The following is a 17,500-nucleotide window of genomic DNA, read 5'->3' on the forward strand; positions in this document are numbered from 1 at the left end:
AAGAAAAATACGAACCAAGAATGTGGGATAAAATTCCTTTGCTTACTTTTCTGGCGGCTCAGAACCAAATTCGTTGTTGAATTATCCTGCGAAGAGAGCAAAAATATGACGATTATTAAATATTAATGGAAGAGAAAGACGATTATGAAGGAAATTACGAAATGGGTAAATAACCTTATTCTACTGATTAATGTAATGCAAAGAACAGTCGATAAAACTGATTCACTGACTGATTGACTGAATACAGAATTCAGGCCAAAATTGGCGCAAAAATAAACTTAGTGATAAAAGGTAACAAAGAACAGTAATGAAAAAGATAAAACCAGTGGATGAAATTGACAGACTTAGAGGGAACTGAACAATACATGAAGGGGATACTAAGTTTTTTAGCAGAGAGAAATGAGACGAAAGGAAATCAGAAATAATGAGACGTAAAATTAGACAAACGGAACATAAATGAAACAGGAATCGTTCCGGAAAAGAAAGAGAAAAGAAAAATAGGAGAATTACTGAAGTAAAATTAATTTCATGGCAGACGCGATCTGTCTAAGAAATAACAAGAAACATATCGCAAACGTTAAAAGTTTTTCGAATAAATTTTCTATGTAACTTCTAAGAAAATACAGCATATACATATATATATATATTTATATATAAGTTTATCTCTCTCTCTCTCTCTCTCTCTCTCTCTCTCTCTCTCTCTCTCTCTCTCTCTCTCTCTCTCTTCTTATATATATATATATATATATATATATATATATATATATATATATATATATATATATATTTACAGAGGGTGAGTCAAAAAGTATATATATACATACATACATACATAAACCCTGTATACATACATACACACAAACATACACAACAAACAACACTTACAAACGAAAGCACAACTTATATATAAAAAAACTAAACAAGCACATCGAAGCAAGAGTATTTTTCTGGATAGCACCTCACACTAATTGCCTTTAACGAGCGAACAGCACATTCGGCCATTAAACTAAACGGTCCTAATGACCGGGGCCATTATGGGCCGACTGGGATTCCGTGGTCTTCACACTAATTAACAAGTTCTGTTATTTAATGCAGTTTCATTAAAACTGTATCCGGTTATTAGGTGCTTTCTTCAGCGGCCGATAATGAAAGAGTTTTGGTTTCGGGTAAAAAAACGGGGTTAATTTACATTCTTAAAACGTAAAAATGAAAAACGGAAAACGAAAAACCCGTGGTGGTAAAAAGGGGGGTTAATTTACACTCTTAAAATGTAAAAATAAAAGAAAAACGAAAAAATTATGGGGTAAAAAGGGGGTTAATTTACATTCTTAAAATGTAGAAATAAAAAACGAAAACCGAAAAAATTATGGGGGTAAAAAAGGGGGTTAATTTACATTCTTAAAATGTAAAAAAAAAAAAAACGAAAAATGAAAAAAACTGTGGGGGTAAAAAAGGGGGTTAATTTACATTCTTAAAATGTAAAAATAAAAATCGAAAAACGAAAAAACGGGGATAAAAGGGGGTTAATTTACACTCTTATAATGTAAAAATGAAAAAAACGAAAGACGAAAAAATGGTGGGGTTAAAGAAGGGGGTTAATTTACATTCTTAAAATGTAAAAATAAAAAACCCAAAAAACGAAAAATTGCGAGGGTAAAAAAGAGGGTTAATTTACATTCTTAAAATGTAAAAATAAAAAACCAAATACGAAAAAACTGTGGGGTAAAAAAGGCGGTTAATTTACATTCTTAAAATGTAAAAATAAAAAAAGAAAACGATAAAATCGGGGTAAAGAAGGGGCTAATTTACATTCTAAAACGTAAAAAAAAAAAAAAAACGAAAAAATCGGGGTAAAGAAGGCTAATTTACGTAAAAATAAAAAACTAAAGAGAAAAAATTTTGGGGGTAAAAAAAGGGGGTTAATTTACATTCTTAAAATGTAAAAAGAAGAAAAACGAAAAACGAAAAACCGTGGGGGTAAAAAAGGGGGTTAATTTGAATTCTTAAATTATAAAAATAAAAAAAAATACGAAAAACAAAAAAAATCGTAGTGTAAAAAACGTGGTTAATTTGAATTCTTAAATTATAAAAATAAAAAAACGAAAAAAAAAATCGTGGGGTAAAAATCGGGTTTAATTCACACTTCACTAAAATACATAGATAAATAAATAAACGAATAAATAGATAAAAATTAAAAAATTAAAAGATTTGAGTCAGAAAATACAAGGTAAAAATAAAAAAATGACAAAACATGATTTCTAAATCTGGGTCATGAATGGGAATTACGAACAGAATCCTGAAATGATATTGAAAAGCAAGTGGGTGCGTATATGCGCATGCAAAACAAAAGAGAATAAATTTATATGATTTCTTACTGATTTATGAACAAAGCCAAGCACTGGAGCACTTTCAATCATTAAGTGCCGAAGACTAAAATGCTGTTGTAAAGCAGATGCGAATATACACATGCTAAAACAAAGGATATTCGCTTTCTATCCCTTTTTTTAAATTTTTTTTATACTTGATCTACGAAAATTAGGCTGTTAAGCCAAGCACTGGGCCACTTTTAGCTATTCAGTGCGAGGGTTCTTCGGCGCAATCGAGTTTTCTGAACAGTGTTTAATGCTGTATGAAACTGTCAGCCGCGGCCCATGAAACTTTCACCCATGGCCCGTTGGCGGCCTGTATTGTTGTCACCTATAGCGATGCCAGACGTATGATCATGGTTAACTTTAACCTTAAATCAAATAAAAACTACTGAAGCTAGAGGGCTGTAATTTGGTATGTTTGATGAATGGAGGGTGGATGATCAACATGCTAATTTGCAGCCCTCTAGCCTCGGTAGTTTTTAAGATCTAAGGGCGGACAGAAAAAGTTCGGGCAGAAAAAGTGCGGATGGCCAGACAAAGGCGGCACAATAGTTTTTTTTTTTTTTTACAGAAAACAAAAAGGGAGTTGGAGGGGTTGGACAGCAATATGGAAAAAGGAAAGCGGGAACGGAGGTAAAGTAAAAGGCTAAAAAGTGGATGCACCTAGGGGCGGAAGGGACGTTGCGAAACGTTTAGTATTGCTTACAGTGCCTACAGTGCACCACGTAAGATGCTCTGACGGCACTACAACACCTCCCCCTCCCCAACACCGGACTACAATAACGTGTGGCACACCCTCAACAAAGACACTGCAATCTCCACATTAGCTAAGCAAAACAATTCCTTCTGTTTTTTACAACTCATTCACAAGCAATAAGAGCCGAGAACGAGAAGCATCTGCGGTTGCAATCTGCTCTTTGAATTGCCCCTGTCCAAACAAAGTGAGCTTTTTATGTTGTTTCCGCCGAGAGGGAAAACAAAAAACTTTCTCCGAAACTTTCGACCATTGTTTTTTTTTCGCGGCTTTATGAGAGAGAGAGAGAGAGAGAGAGAGAGAGAGAGAGAGAGAGAGAGAGAGAGATCGTTTAATCCTTTCGTGGGAAGTGGGAGTGGATGATAGCTTGATGATAGTGACACTGGGAGAATGTGTGATAATTTTGGAGAGAGAGAGAGAGAGAGAGAGAGAGAGAGAGAGAGAGAGAGAGAGAGAGAGAGAGAGATCGTTTAATCCTTTCTTGGGAAGTGGGCGTGGATGGTACTTGATGATAGTGATACTGGGAGAATGATAACTTCGGAGAGAGAGATAGTTTAATCCTTTCTTGGGGAATGGGCGTGGATGATAGCTTGATGATGGTGATCCTGGGAGAATGTTTGCTAATTTCGGAGTGATGATGATGATGATATGGAGAGAGAGAGAGAGAGAGAGAGAGAGAGAGAGAGAGAGAGAGAGAGAGAGAGAGAGCGTTTAATCCTTTCTTGGGAAATGGGCGTGGACGATAACTGGATTACAGTGATACTGGGAGAATGTGAGAAAATTCTGGAGTGATGATAATGATACATGGACAATGTCTGATGATGGCGGAATGATAATGAAAACGATGATACTGGAACAACGTGTGATGATGACGATACAGTGAAAATGATAACAGAGGAATTTGCCGAAGATGATAGTGGAATGATAATAACTGTAGTATGATAATGTCACTGAAATAATAACGATGATAATGATACTAGAATGATAACGAAGGATAATATGACAAAGACAGCAACAGAATCACGATGATAATAATACGACGGTGATACTGAAATGGACCTGTGATGCCGGAAGGAGAGTGAAGATATCGATGATATAATGATGATACCAGAATAATGATGATGATATTAATACAAATGATGATACTGGAGTATGAAGAGTATGTTAATGGAATGATAATGCTAGTGGTTGGACGATTATGATACTGGAATGATGAAAATGATCAAGAAATGATGGTGATAATATTTTTATGATGATGCTGATAACATTGATGATACTGATATGATGATGCTGATAACATTGATGATACTGATATGATGATGCCGACATGATGGCGACTCTGGATGATAATGATGATGATAATGATACCGACACGACGATGATAATGTTATCACAATGATAATCTTCTATATCTTTGTTTTTTAAAGAAAGGACAAAGAAGAAAAACAAACAAATGCTTAAAAACAAAACAACAAAGGAGGAAAGAAGACATGTCCGGGAATACATAAGAAGGAAGTGAATTCCAATAGAATGAAAGGCACGATCCGACTAGGTTATCAGGATGATAATGATACTAATACTTCTCGTTTTCCATAATAACGAATAAACTCTTCACAATAAAGCAACGATCCAAAAACAATATTACGAAGATAATAATAATAATGATAATGATAATGAATGAAAGACGATCCGATAAAGATATCAGGATGATAATAATACAACTACTGGCGCTCTATAATACCGTACAAACCCTTCAAAATAAAGAAACGATCCCAATAAAATATTACGAGGATACCAATGATAATGATAATGAATGAAAGATTATAATAAATGAATCATCCGATAAGGATATCAGGATGATAATAATACCACTACTTCTGGTTTTACATAATAACGAACAAACCCTCAAAATAAAGAAACGATCCGAAAGAATATTACGAAGATAGTAGTGATAATGATAATGAATGAAAGATTATAATGAAAGAATGATCCGATAAGAATATCAGGATGATAATGATACTAATACTTTTGGTTTTCCATAATAACGAACAAACTTTTCCAAATAAAGAAACGACCCAAAAAGAATCATGCAAAAATAATAATGGTAATGATAATGAAAGATTATAATGAATGAATGATCCGATACGGACGTCAGGATGATAATGATACAACTACCGGCCTTCTATAATAACGAACAAAGCCTTCTAAATAAAGAAACGCCCCAGAAAGAATATTACGGAGATGGTAATGATAATGATTTAGCGATATGAGTAATAACACTGATATGGAGAGTAATCACAAACATCAAAGAAAATATGATACAAAAACGTTGATTTTGGTCGGACTTAATGATACGGAAGTGGGAGAAAGAGAACGCGCGATTGGAAACGGATTAAGCGACGTGGAAATTCACTGATAACAGAGGGAACGATGGAAAAAATATCGGGAGCTGATTAAATGCATGTAGGTACTAGTGAATGCATTGTAATGATAAAAACGGCTAGCTAATTATTGGTGCTATGAACGTAATTGAAAAAATAAGCCCAGCGGGGAAAGGATAAAATAACTAATATTAGAATGAAAAAAATTAAAGTATAAGAAGAAAAAAAGAAATAATGAAGGGAAAAATAAAAGAGAGAGAGAGAGAGAGAGAGAGAGAGAGAGAGAGAGAGAGAGAGAGAGAGATTCATGTCAGGTGGAAATGTCTTTCGTGATAACATTGCATTAAATAGATAGATTGATACCAGATAGATATATAGATAAAGACACAAAAACAGTCAAGACAAATAAACAGATAATTAGACAAATAAACAAACAAATATTTAGACAGACAGACAAACAGACGAAAAGCAAAGTCACGTTCAGTACCGGGCAAGAGGAATAATTCAGCAGTCCGTTTTCCGCCCTTTATTCGAACAAGAAAAGTAATTCCTTAATGGGGGGCAGAACTCCCTTTGAATAGTCATGAGTTCGAAGTTGTACCAGTCCTCAGTACTTACGGAACTACGAAGGGAATATTAATTATTAGAGAAAACATTACAGAAGAGATAATATACACAAATATGTACTTTAGGCGGTATCGTTTGAAGCGAATAATAAGGACTTCATTTCTGTAATTGATATTTATGTTACTGTAAAGTATTATTATTATTATTATTATTATTATTATTATTATTATTATTATTATTAGTGTTGTTGTTGTCGTCGTTATTATTATTATTATATTACTATACATTATTATTATTATATATATATTATTATTATTATTATTATTATTATTATTATTATTATTATTATTATTATTATTATTATAAACTTCTGTTAAACTCTACGGGTTATTCCATCCGTATTTCATTACCTTCTCTTCTACAGAGAATGACGATTGCTGTAAATACACTGTTAATTTATTATTATTATTATTATTATTATTATTATTATTATTATTATTATTATTATTATTATTATTATTAATTATTATTATTATCATCATTATTATTATTATTATAATCTCGATGGCCCCACTCATTTATTTTGTCAGGAAAACATCCATTTGATATATATCCGAAAATAAAAAAGTTACAAGAATAAGAAGAAAAATTATTATTATTATTATTATTATTATTATTTCCATCACCCGTTAAGTTACTTGTCAAATAAACACCCACTTAACTTATATCCGAAATTAAATTAAAAAAAGTTAAAAGATAAAATAAAGAAAATTAAGTACTTGACACTGATGTTAAGTACATCAACTAAGAATTAACGGTAGATACCCATGTAAAAGAGGCTATGGCACTAGTCAGAGATTTAGAACAATGGTTATACGGTCACCACCTGGTTTTAAGATAGCGAACTGGCTACCCGACATGACCCACTGACCTCATCTATCGGAGAGAGAGAGAGAGAGAGAGAGAGAGAGAGAGAGAGAGAGAGAGAGAGAGAGAGAGAGAGAGAGAGAGAGAGATCTGCGCAATAGTTGGCTACTATTTGAATTAAAGTAATGAAAGTGAGACTCATGAGTCTCTTTCTGAGAGAGAGAGAGAGAGAGAGAGAGAGAGAGAGAGAGAGAGAGAGAGAGAGAGAGAGAGAGAGACTGGCTAACACAAAGAAAGATCTATTCTGAGAAGCTTCAAATTATGTTCTGCATCGTCAACAAATAATAAAAGCAATTTTATTCTCTTTCCCAAATTCTTTCTCCGCCCCTCTCAATTGTTCGATACATTTCAAATTATCTTTGACATTTTCCACATTATCGCCTTCTCTCTCTCTCTCTCTCTCTCTCTCTCTCTTATAATGGATTTTCTGTGTTCTCTTCCGTATCATCTTTGTTCCTTCCTCTAAGACGAGTCATCAAATACTTTGTTTTCTCGTTTGCTCGTTTGTTTTCCGTTCTCTTCTTTGTTTGGCTCCTGTTTATCTAATGTTTCACTCGTGTTGCACTTTTCAAGCTTCTCTCTCTCTCTCTCTCTCTCTCTTATTCACCGCGTTTATTTGTTCCTGTTCACACAACATCTTATTAGAATGAGCTCCCCTTCCACCATCTCTCTCTCTCTCTCTCTCTCTCTCTCTGTCTGTCTGTTTGACTCAATTATCTGCTTCTATTTTTATGCCATGTCATTAGCATACGCTCCCCCGCCTCTCTCTTTCTCCTTTAGACTCTTTCATGACATACGCCGTCTCTCTCTCTCTCTCTCTCTCTCTCCCTGACTTTATTGCCTGCGTCTATCTATACGCATTTCCATTAGTATATTCTCTCTCTCTCTCTCTCTCTTTCTCTCTTAGTATCTCTGCCTCTCTCTACTCTCTATTCATCCCTATTTCATTAGCCGCTCTCTCTCTCTATTCATCTCTCTCTCTCTCTTAGCTCTCTCTCTCTCTCTCTCTCTCTCTCTCTCCTCCCCTAATTCCGAGGATTCTTCCCGCACCAAAATTAATTCCATGACCTTCACAGCGGCTGCAAATCCCCGCCGTTCATAATCCGTAAAGAAGTATGCCCGGATTCACAGGATTTGAACCGGATTTAAAATATTTCAACCGGATTTATGGGATTTGAACCGGATTTATTGGCTTTTAACCGGACTACGGGATTTGAACCGGACTTATAGGATTTGCACCGGATTCACAGGATTTGAACAGGCTTTCAACCGGATTTATAGAATTTAAACAGGAATTATTCGATTTGAACCGGGTTTACCCTATGGGATTTGAACCGGATTCACAGGATTTAAATCGGAATGATAGGATTTCAACCGGATTCGCAGGATTTAAACCGGAATTATAAGATTTCAACAGGATTCGAACCGGAATTATAGGATTTCAACCGGATTCACAGGCTTCGAACCGGAATTATTGGATTTCAATTGGATTCACAGGATTCCAACCTGATTCACAGGCTTTCAACACCATCGCTCCTATAAAGCTGAAAAAGGAGCGGAAGGAAACAAAAGGATTCCGATGAAAGAAGAATGAAGGGAGAGAAAGAAAGACCTTAAACGAAAAATAATTGAGTTATGACGAAATCCTCAAAAGGAACGATTAAGAAATATGTTGGAGACAAGATCTGAAGGAGCTTACTTCACAAGTATATCTGATTTGAATTGAACTGAATTGAACTGAATATAGAATTTAGGCCAAAGGCCAAAGCACTGGGAGCTATGAGGCCATTCAGCGCTGAAACGGAAATTGACAGTAAAGGGTTTGAAAGGTGTAACAGGAGGAAAACCTCAAAGCAGTTGCACTATGAATCAACTGTTAGGAGAGGGTGGAAAGTAAGATGGAAGAAGGAGAATATGAAAGGAGGTACAGTTAAAGGAACGAAAGGGGTTGCAGCTAAGGGCCGAAGGCACGCTGCAAAGAACCTTAAATAATGCTGCACCGCATGAGGTGCAATGACGGCACTAACACCCCACGGAGACAAGTATATTTATTCCTCATCGAAATGAGTGTGAGGTGACAGAAATAGCCAGTGGCAAAATAAAGAGAGGAGAAACAAAGAATAAATGACGTTCGAAAGGAATACAAAAAGAGTGGTTTAAAGAATGTTTATTTAAAATGAGGGTACATTTGTGTGATTTTATCCTGGCAATATTGTTCGTGGTTTTGCTGTAACATTTTTGACATTTGATGCTTATTATACTTTATATTTGATATTTGGTTTCTTTTATTATTATTATTATTATTATTATTATTATTATTATTATTATTATTATTATTACTTTGATTTGACAGCTTGTCCCAAGTTATATGGCATTAATTTAGAATATGATTCATTATTAGAAATAATTACATTTACTTTAAATATTGTACTCTCATTTTATCATCTCAGGAGAAATATATATACCATTTGTATTATTCCCTAGTATTATGCATTGAGTTATGCTGATTGATTAAAATAGCGAGGAGACTGGCGTTGCTTCTCTCATGAGTCTCTGTAACGAATTCAGATCCAGGTGTGGTCTCATGAAATACATTACAAAGTTTCTGAACTATCATTCCACGATCAATAAATATCATCAGATATGAATTCAGAATTTTAAATTTCAAGTTTTCACAGTACTTCTCCATGTTGTTTCGCCTGTTAAAATGTGTTCACGTTGGAGAAAGATTTGTGTTTTGTTTCTCTCTGGTAGAAAAGAATTTCTTGTATACTGTGAACTCCAGCTCTCTCGCCCATATTAGGTTCGGAGTTTCCAGGAGGGTTGAGTTTTTAATGAAACGTGAGGAGAGGAGAGGTTATAGCGTGTCACAAAAGGCAGGTGTCAAGTGTCTTATATGTACAAACACACACACACACAATAATATATATATATATATATATATATATATATATATATATATATATATATATAAATATATGTATGTATGTATGTGTGTGTGTATTTTTATATATGTTTATAATACAATATACATACATATATATGAATAAAATTTTTATTGATCTAATCGACTGAAAATGTTTAAAAGTAAGATTACAGTTGACCAATATTTTCGGTCGAATTTAATCGCTCTTATTTTATCATTTTGAAATGTTTCGTCTATTTGGAAAAACTAATTTAAAAAATGTAGTCTAGTACTTTAAAAAGCTTCGAATTTCAAATCAATTTTCCAGAACATTTAGAAAGACCAGAAATTACTCATTTACATCTTAAATTGTAATTAGAGCTTAATTTTCCTCCCATTAAGTATACAAGTGTCAATAAAGTAATTATCTTTAATAAAATAATTATCTTTACTTCATAACTGATGCAAATACTGAACCTTTTATTCATTAATGAATATTTATGTTCCTTGCACATTTCATCATAAATGAAACGAGTTAATGAGAAAAAAAAGTAAAAATGCGCCGAAGTTTCTTCACCGCAATCGAGTTTTCTGTACAGCCGCTAAAGCGTATGACCAAGGCCACCGAAAACAAATCTATCTTCCGGTTGTCTCGGTATAATGCTGTATGAGCCGCGGCCCATGAAACTTTAGCTAGGGCCTGGTGGTGGCCTATCCTGTATCGTTGCCAGAACCACGATTATGCCTAACTTTAACCTTAAATAAAATAAAAGCTACCGAAGCTAGAGGGCTGCAATTTGCTATGTTTGATGATTGGAGGTGGATGATCAACATGCCAATTTGCAGCCCTCTAGCCTCAGTAGTTTTTAAGATCTGAGGGCGGACAGAAAAAAGTGCGGACGGACAGACAAAGCCAGAACAATAGTTTTCTTTTACAGAAAACTAAAAATTAAAAGCAAATGACAAACGTGACAAAACGAATGAATCAAATATAAGATCACATACGATCATAATAAAATATACCGAGAAGGAACTACAATTTCGAACTTAATAAAATAAATGGAAAATAGGGTCAAATTCATTCCATAACAAACAAAACGGATAAATTTATTTCCGATAAAAAACAAAACCATAAAAAGAAAGGAATAATTAGCTGTAACTAATGACCAGAAAATAAAGTGTTAAAAAATTTAGCTGTAACAAATAATAAAAACGAAATATCAGACCACTATAAAAAACGAATAAATACACTTCGAAAAGGAACGAAGAAAGATTCACCAAAAAGAGAGGCAAAAATTGCCCAGAGAGAGAGAGAGAGAGAGAGAGAGAGAGAGAGAGAGAGAGAGAGAGAGAGAGAGAGAAATGGCGACTTGAATCAGCAGCCAAATAGGAGTATTACAGACATTAAGGGGGTCAAGTGCCATTGGTTTCCGCCAGTAATGGAACTCTAAAAAGGAACCAGAAGCAATAAAATAGCGTTTGAGAATCATTAAGGAGCCGACATTAACGCTCGAAGCTCTAACCCTCTCGGCTCTCTCTCTCTCTCTCTCTCTCTCCCTTCCCTTTCCCTCTCTCAAACTTTGCTGTCTATAATTTCTTTTTTTATTGTGTGTGTGTGTGTGTGTGTGTGTGTGTGTGTGTGAGAGAGAGAGAGAGAGAGAGAGAGAGAGAGAGAGAGAGAGAGAGAGAGAGAGAGAGAGAGAGAAATAAATTTAGCATTCATGATTACACGAGGGACTGGAAATGTACGTCTTTTGCGCGCGCGCATACCCGAACTCACACTTAAACTAACCTACACACACACACATATATATATATATACATTTATATAAATATATATATACATATATATATATATATATATATATATATATATATATATATATATATATATATACATATAACATTTCTTGGCAGTAACCCACCACAGTAGACTGACTGTCATGTACATCATTCACGATTTAAATCAAGATAAGGCCAACAGATCTTTCAGGAAACTGGTTTAAATCTCTCTTCCCAGACCCCACGTCAGAGAAGAAACTGGTAATGATTTAAAGTCTATATTGTTATTTCAAACCCAATGCAATCTGAAATCTAACGTTTTTTTTTTTAATTCTTGGCATTTCAGATACTTTTACTGGAGAGATTTTGACCAACTGGGTAATTCTTGCTCGTAGAACCCAGCTAAAGCGTTCGACAGATTTTTATGGTACGGTTGACCCGTGACCCTTCCTTTGTAAGACCATTTAAATAATTCCCAATTCATTCCTTCCCTGGCCCCCAGGTCTTTCCCATTCCCTTTCCAAGGGAATCCACATTTTTATTTCCTTGTTTTTATTCTGCATATAAGAATGAGAGCTAAGAGAGTGTAATTCTGCAACGTTTCTTCCTAACGTTTTTCCTGCGCAATCCGGTCCCCATCTCTCGGATGAAAACGTTTAACCTTCCACCTGAACGTTTCACTAAATATCCGTTAATCCCTCTTTGAGGCTCACCTTTATTTCCTGCGGAATCCTGCGTCGATCTTTCTGTGCAGGCATGTTTCTTTTGTCCTTTTTTTAATTGAGATATTGCGTCCCCCTTCCTTCTAAATTTCTCCAATTTCTCTCTCGGTGTTTTCTTTGAATGTTTGGCTACGCAGAGCAGACGTTTCTCTGATCTGAGTGGGACCCCGGTGTCTTGCAGCCTCCTTTTGCCTTTCTCTTAATTGTTAATCTTCGTTTTCTTTGATTTTATCCTGTATCCTTTTCAGCTGGTCGTTAGTGCACCGTTCCCTCTTTTTACCGTCGTTTTTAGTTATTTCTTACTCTCCTTTCTTCTGACGCTTTTCGTTACGTCCGGTTTCTTTAATATTCTGCATTCCTCAGTTTTTCTAGCTCCCACATTCTCTAATTCAGTCCACTTCTTCCTTATCTGTTTCCTATCTTGCAAATTCACTTATTTATTATATTCTCTTTCTAATCCTTATTTCTTCTGACTCATATTCTCTTTACTGCACTGTTGTTCTAATCTTCAATATTGTAACTCATATTTTCTTTTTGAGTAAATATCCTTTCGATGCTTATTTGCCACTAATCAGTTTTTCTTAGTTAATAGACTATCTTTCCTATTATGTAACCTGCAGGTTCCCTTATTTAATACATTGTATTTCGTTTTTCAGAACTCAAATTCTCCCAGTTAACAAGCCACTCTCATTGTTCCTCGTTTTTGCAACTTTTTAATTCTCCTAATCCACTTTTGAATTCCATTAAACCATTTTTGGGTTCTCTTTATCCACTTGTGAATTCCCTTAACCATTTTGAGTTTCTTGATCCACTTGTGAATTCTCACATCCTACTTTTGAGTTCTCTTGACCCACTTTTGAATTCCCTTAACCCACTTGAAAATTCTCTTACTCCACTTCATAGAATTCCCTTAATCCAATTCTGAATTCCATTAATCCAGTTTTGAATTCCCTTAATCCATTTTTAAATTTTCTTGGTCAACAACACTCCACTCTCTAACTATTCCAGTTTTAGATGACTCTTAATTCTCTTCTTGAATAACCTTCTATTCCCTTTCTCTCATTCGCAAACTCAAATTCCCTCATCTAAGACTCTCCTTCCCTCCCTCCCACACGCTCCCTCTCCGAGCATTTGGGCAGGAACCATTTCAGCTGAGACGTCTTCCCTCGCAAAATTATGTGACAGCCCCCATCCACGGCGCCCTCTGCACCTTGTAAAAATTCGCTGAGTGCCTCTCGTCGTCTCCCGAATCTTGCTGGGTGCTTTTTTTGCAAACCCATGGGTGGTGACTTTGCATCAGCTGTTTTGAATGGTGCTTATGTAGTCAACATTATGTGGCTGGTTTAGTCTGTTCAGCTGCCCTCCTTCATTCTGGCAGAACCGCTCTGACGACTGTGTCTTTGTCTGTTAGTTTAATTTGAATGGTGCTTATGTAGTCAGCCATATAGCCTGTCTGACTGATAGACTTATAGACTGTCTGATTTGGTCTCTTCAGCCTCTTTCCTTCTGGTTAATGACTTTGAGGTCTGTTTCTTTGTTTGTTAGTTTGTCTGTGCTCAGGCTGTCTCAAAATGCTCTTGAATACTTTCAGTGTTACATTTTATATGCATTAAACATCTGGACTAAGCATATATGCAATTTATCGCCACTCTCATACTAACAACACATCTGTACACACTGACAATACAATCTGTTAATTACACCTTTTTTTTAATAGCCTCAATGACCTCACACAAATTGGGTACGGTGTCACTACAAGCCTTGAATATGAGTGGGGAATAAATGAAGAAACTCTCATTAATGTGGTTAGATTCAAAACCACGAGCGCAAGTTAGGGTGAGGTTGCTTTGCTCAACAGTGCCATGAAGAAATATAATCTGTTTCAGCAAAGTAACACATACACATATAAAGGAGGGTTGGAATTAGGTAAGGCATCCATCTGCAAAACATATGCCAAACCTAATTATAAAATGAGCTGTCCAATTAGTGTAGGAAACACATTGAAAAGTCTCATAAAAAAACAGCGACCCCGACTCGGAATTCAACTGAGAAGAAGAAGAAGAAGAAGAAGAAGAAGAAGAAGAAGAAGAAGAAGAAGAAGAAGAAGAAGAAGAAGAAGGAAACTACACAAACATAAACAGATCGAATTCAGATGCATTATGGTGCAGCTCAAATGGACCAATCCTCACTGTCGTAACATACCATTCTGACTTCTGCGTTTATTCCCCACTCGGATTCAAGGCTTGCAGGGACAACCGTATCCAAAGAGCATAAAGAAATGAAATCCTAGCGTATTCGGACGACCAGCCGAATCTGTAGGATAATAATAATATCCTCTGGCCTCGAGGGCTGAATGCGCAACCTGGGCAAATCCTAGTTTTTGAAGTGATCCTTCGCGATCTTATAAAAGATCAAAATTGGAGCCGAGCGTGTTTGCGTTTCCTGGCCAGGGCAAATAAGCCGTGTTTGTCAGGTAATATATGCTCGTAGGTAAATGTAGGAACATGGAAAATGTATAAAATCCTTGGAGATGCGTTTGAATGATGAAATGAATGCTTATGCACGTATGCAAGGCCTCAGAATAAATTGAAAATGAGGATATCATACACTGAAAGACAATGGTCAAGTTAATATTCTATTTAAGAAACACAGCATGGAAGAAGTATTGGAAAGAAAGGGCTAGACAAGCTGTTGATGAGCCTTCTGTGAACGTGTAAGCAGCAGCTAATATTGTCCATGAATTCAGCAGCTGAATTTATGAAGTCTTTTGAGATAAAGCTAATAGTCCCATTCCCTCTTCCATCAAGGCTACGACCGTTACAGTCGACTGACCACCAGGTGCTATATACACCGCTTACGCTAACAATTTACAGGAGAGCGTATAAACCGCTCCGCCTCGCACGGGAATCAAACCCCTGGAAAGCACGGGAATCGAACCCCTGGGGAGTACGGAGCGCCATAGGCGTGTCCTATTAAATCTCCATTTAGGTCTGTTGACCTTTTAAAGCTGATGTCATTGAAACGACTGAATTTGTCGGAATTACAATGAATTAGTGGAAATCGATATATAAAAAATAATCTGGATTTTTCCAATCCTCTCCAGTTTCCTATAATTAATCTAACCGAATAATTCGAAATTTATTGAATTTAAATAATCTACTTGAAAATAAACAGCTCGAATTTTTATTCAAATGATCTACAATTTAATACAATTAATCTACTATTTAATTCAATTAATTTTACATTTAATTTAATCAATCTACCACCGAAGTCAATTAATCTACAATTTAATTAAATAAATCTACTATTTAATTCAATTAATTTTACATTTAATTCAATCAATCTACCACTTAAGTCAACTAATATACGATCTAATTCCATTAACCTGCCTTTTGATTTACTTAACCCAACATATAATTCAATTAATTAACCAATTAATTCATGCATTTTCCATCTAAATATATTAATCTACAATGTAATTATTTTAAAACATCTAATTCAATTAATCTACCATTTGATTCAACCGATCTACCTGAAAGCAACAACACAATATGAGCTAACCGATTCATGTCAGTCATTTGTCATGAAACACCTTTGAAAAGCCGCGACGTCATTATTTTCACTGCACGGAAGTGAAAGCATCCTCTCTGAGGTCACCAGGTAAGAAAGAATCCGGCCTCACTTCTGTGGTGCGATGACCTTCGTTTTAAAGCTGTCGCGTCGAGCGACAAAACTGCGAAGGAGATTTTATTTGCAAGCGGCACACGCGAACGCCAGTTGCAAGAGACAAGAGTTGCAGTTGAAAGAGACAGTTGTAACGGCATTTGCAAGAGAGAAGAGTTGCAGCTGACAGAGACAGTTGTAACGGCAGTTGCAAGAGACAAGAGTTGCAGCTGACAGAGACAGTTGTAAATGCAAACGGCAGTTGCAAGAGACTATGGCAAATGGCAACTGGAAGAGAGAATTGTAACTGGCAATTAAAAAGAGACATTTATAAGTGGCAGTTACCAGAGACCACTGAAAGCAGCAACTGCAAGAGACTATGGCAAGTTGCAATCAAGAGAGACAATTTAAAGTATCAAAGAGACAATTATCAGAGACCACTGAAGGCAGCAACTGCAAGAGTCTACGACAATTATCAGAGACCACTGAAAGCAGCAATTGCAAGTCTATGACAATTATCAGAGACCATTGAAAGCAGCAACTGCAAGAGTCTACGGCAATTTGCAATTAGGAAAGACAATTTAAAGTATCGAAGAGACAATTAACAGAGACCACTGAAAGCAGCAATTGCAAAAGCCTATGGCAATTGGCAATTAAGAGAGACAATTTGAAGTATCAAGGAGACAATTATTAGAGACCACTCAAAGCAGCAATTGCAATAGTCCATGACAATTGTCACAGACCAATGAAAGCAGCAATTGCAAGAGCCTAAGGCAATTGGCAATTAAGGGAGACTATTTAAAGTACCAAGGACACAATTATCAGAGACCACTCAAAGCAGCAATTGCAAGAGACTATGGCAAGTTGCAATTAAGAGAGACAATTTAAAATATCAAAGAGACAATTATCAGAGACCACTCAAAGCAGCAATTGCAAGAGACTGTGGCAAGTTGCAATTAAGAGAGAATTTAAAATATCAAAGAGACAATTATCAAAGACTACTCAAAGCAGCAATTGCAAGAGACTATGGCAAGCTGCAATCAAGAGAGACAATTTAAAGTATCAAAGGGACAATTATCAGAGACCACTCAAACCAGCAATTGCAAGTGTCTATAGCCACTGGCAATTAAAAAATTATAAGTGTTAGTTAAAAGAAACAATTATATATGTGGCAGTTATAACAGACCACTGAAAGCAGCAATTGCATAAGCCAGTTATACGAGATAACTATTGTAAAATGCAACTAGAGAAAATTACTGACAGCAATTACAACAGACAATATGAGTGGTAAATATAAGGGAAAATTACTAACGGTAATTACAGAGGTAACTGGAAGTGGTAAATAAGAGAAAAAACTTAAGGCAATTACAAAAGGAAACCGGTAATTACAACAGGTACCTCGAAAGGGATAATTAAAAGAGGTAACTACT

At 35.6% G+C, this 17,500-nt stretch overlaps 1 protein-coding gene across 1 annotated transcript in view; it reads right to left on the reverse strand.

Annotated features, from left to right (window-relative positions):
• Nucleotides 1-17,500, reverse strand: part of LOC136841468 (neuropeptide Y receptor type 6-like) — a 393,507-nt gene that overhangs the window by 156,497 nt on the left and 219,510 nt on the right. Inside the window, exon 3 of the mRNA XM_067108414.1 lies at nucleotides 1-86. This exon is cut by the window's left edge and continues 9 nt beyond it. The gene's annotated coding sequence lies outside the window, so the exon portion shown is untranslated. The remainder of the gene's footprint in view (nucleotides 87-17,500) is intronic.

Source organism: Macrobrachium rosenbergii, chromosome 9 (assembly GCF_040412425.1).
Source record: "Macrobrachium rosenbergii isolate ZJJX-2024 chromosome 9, ASM4041242v1, whole genome shotgun sequence".
NCBI classification, from domain to species: domain Eukaryota; kingdom Metazoa; phylum Arthropoda; class Malacostraca; order Decapoda; family Palaemonidae; genus Macrobrachium; species Macrobrachium rosenbergii.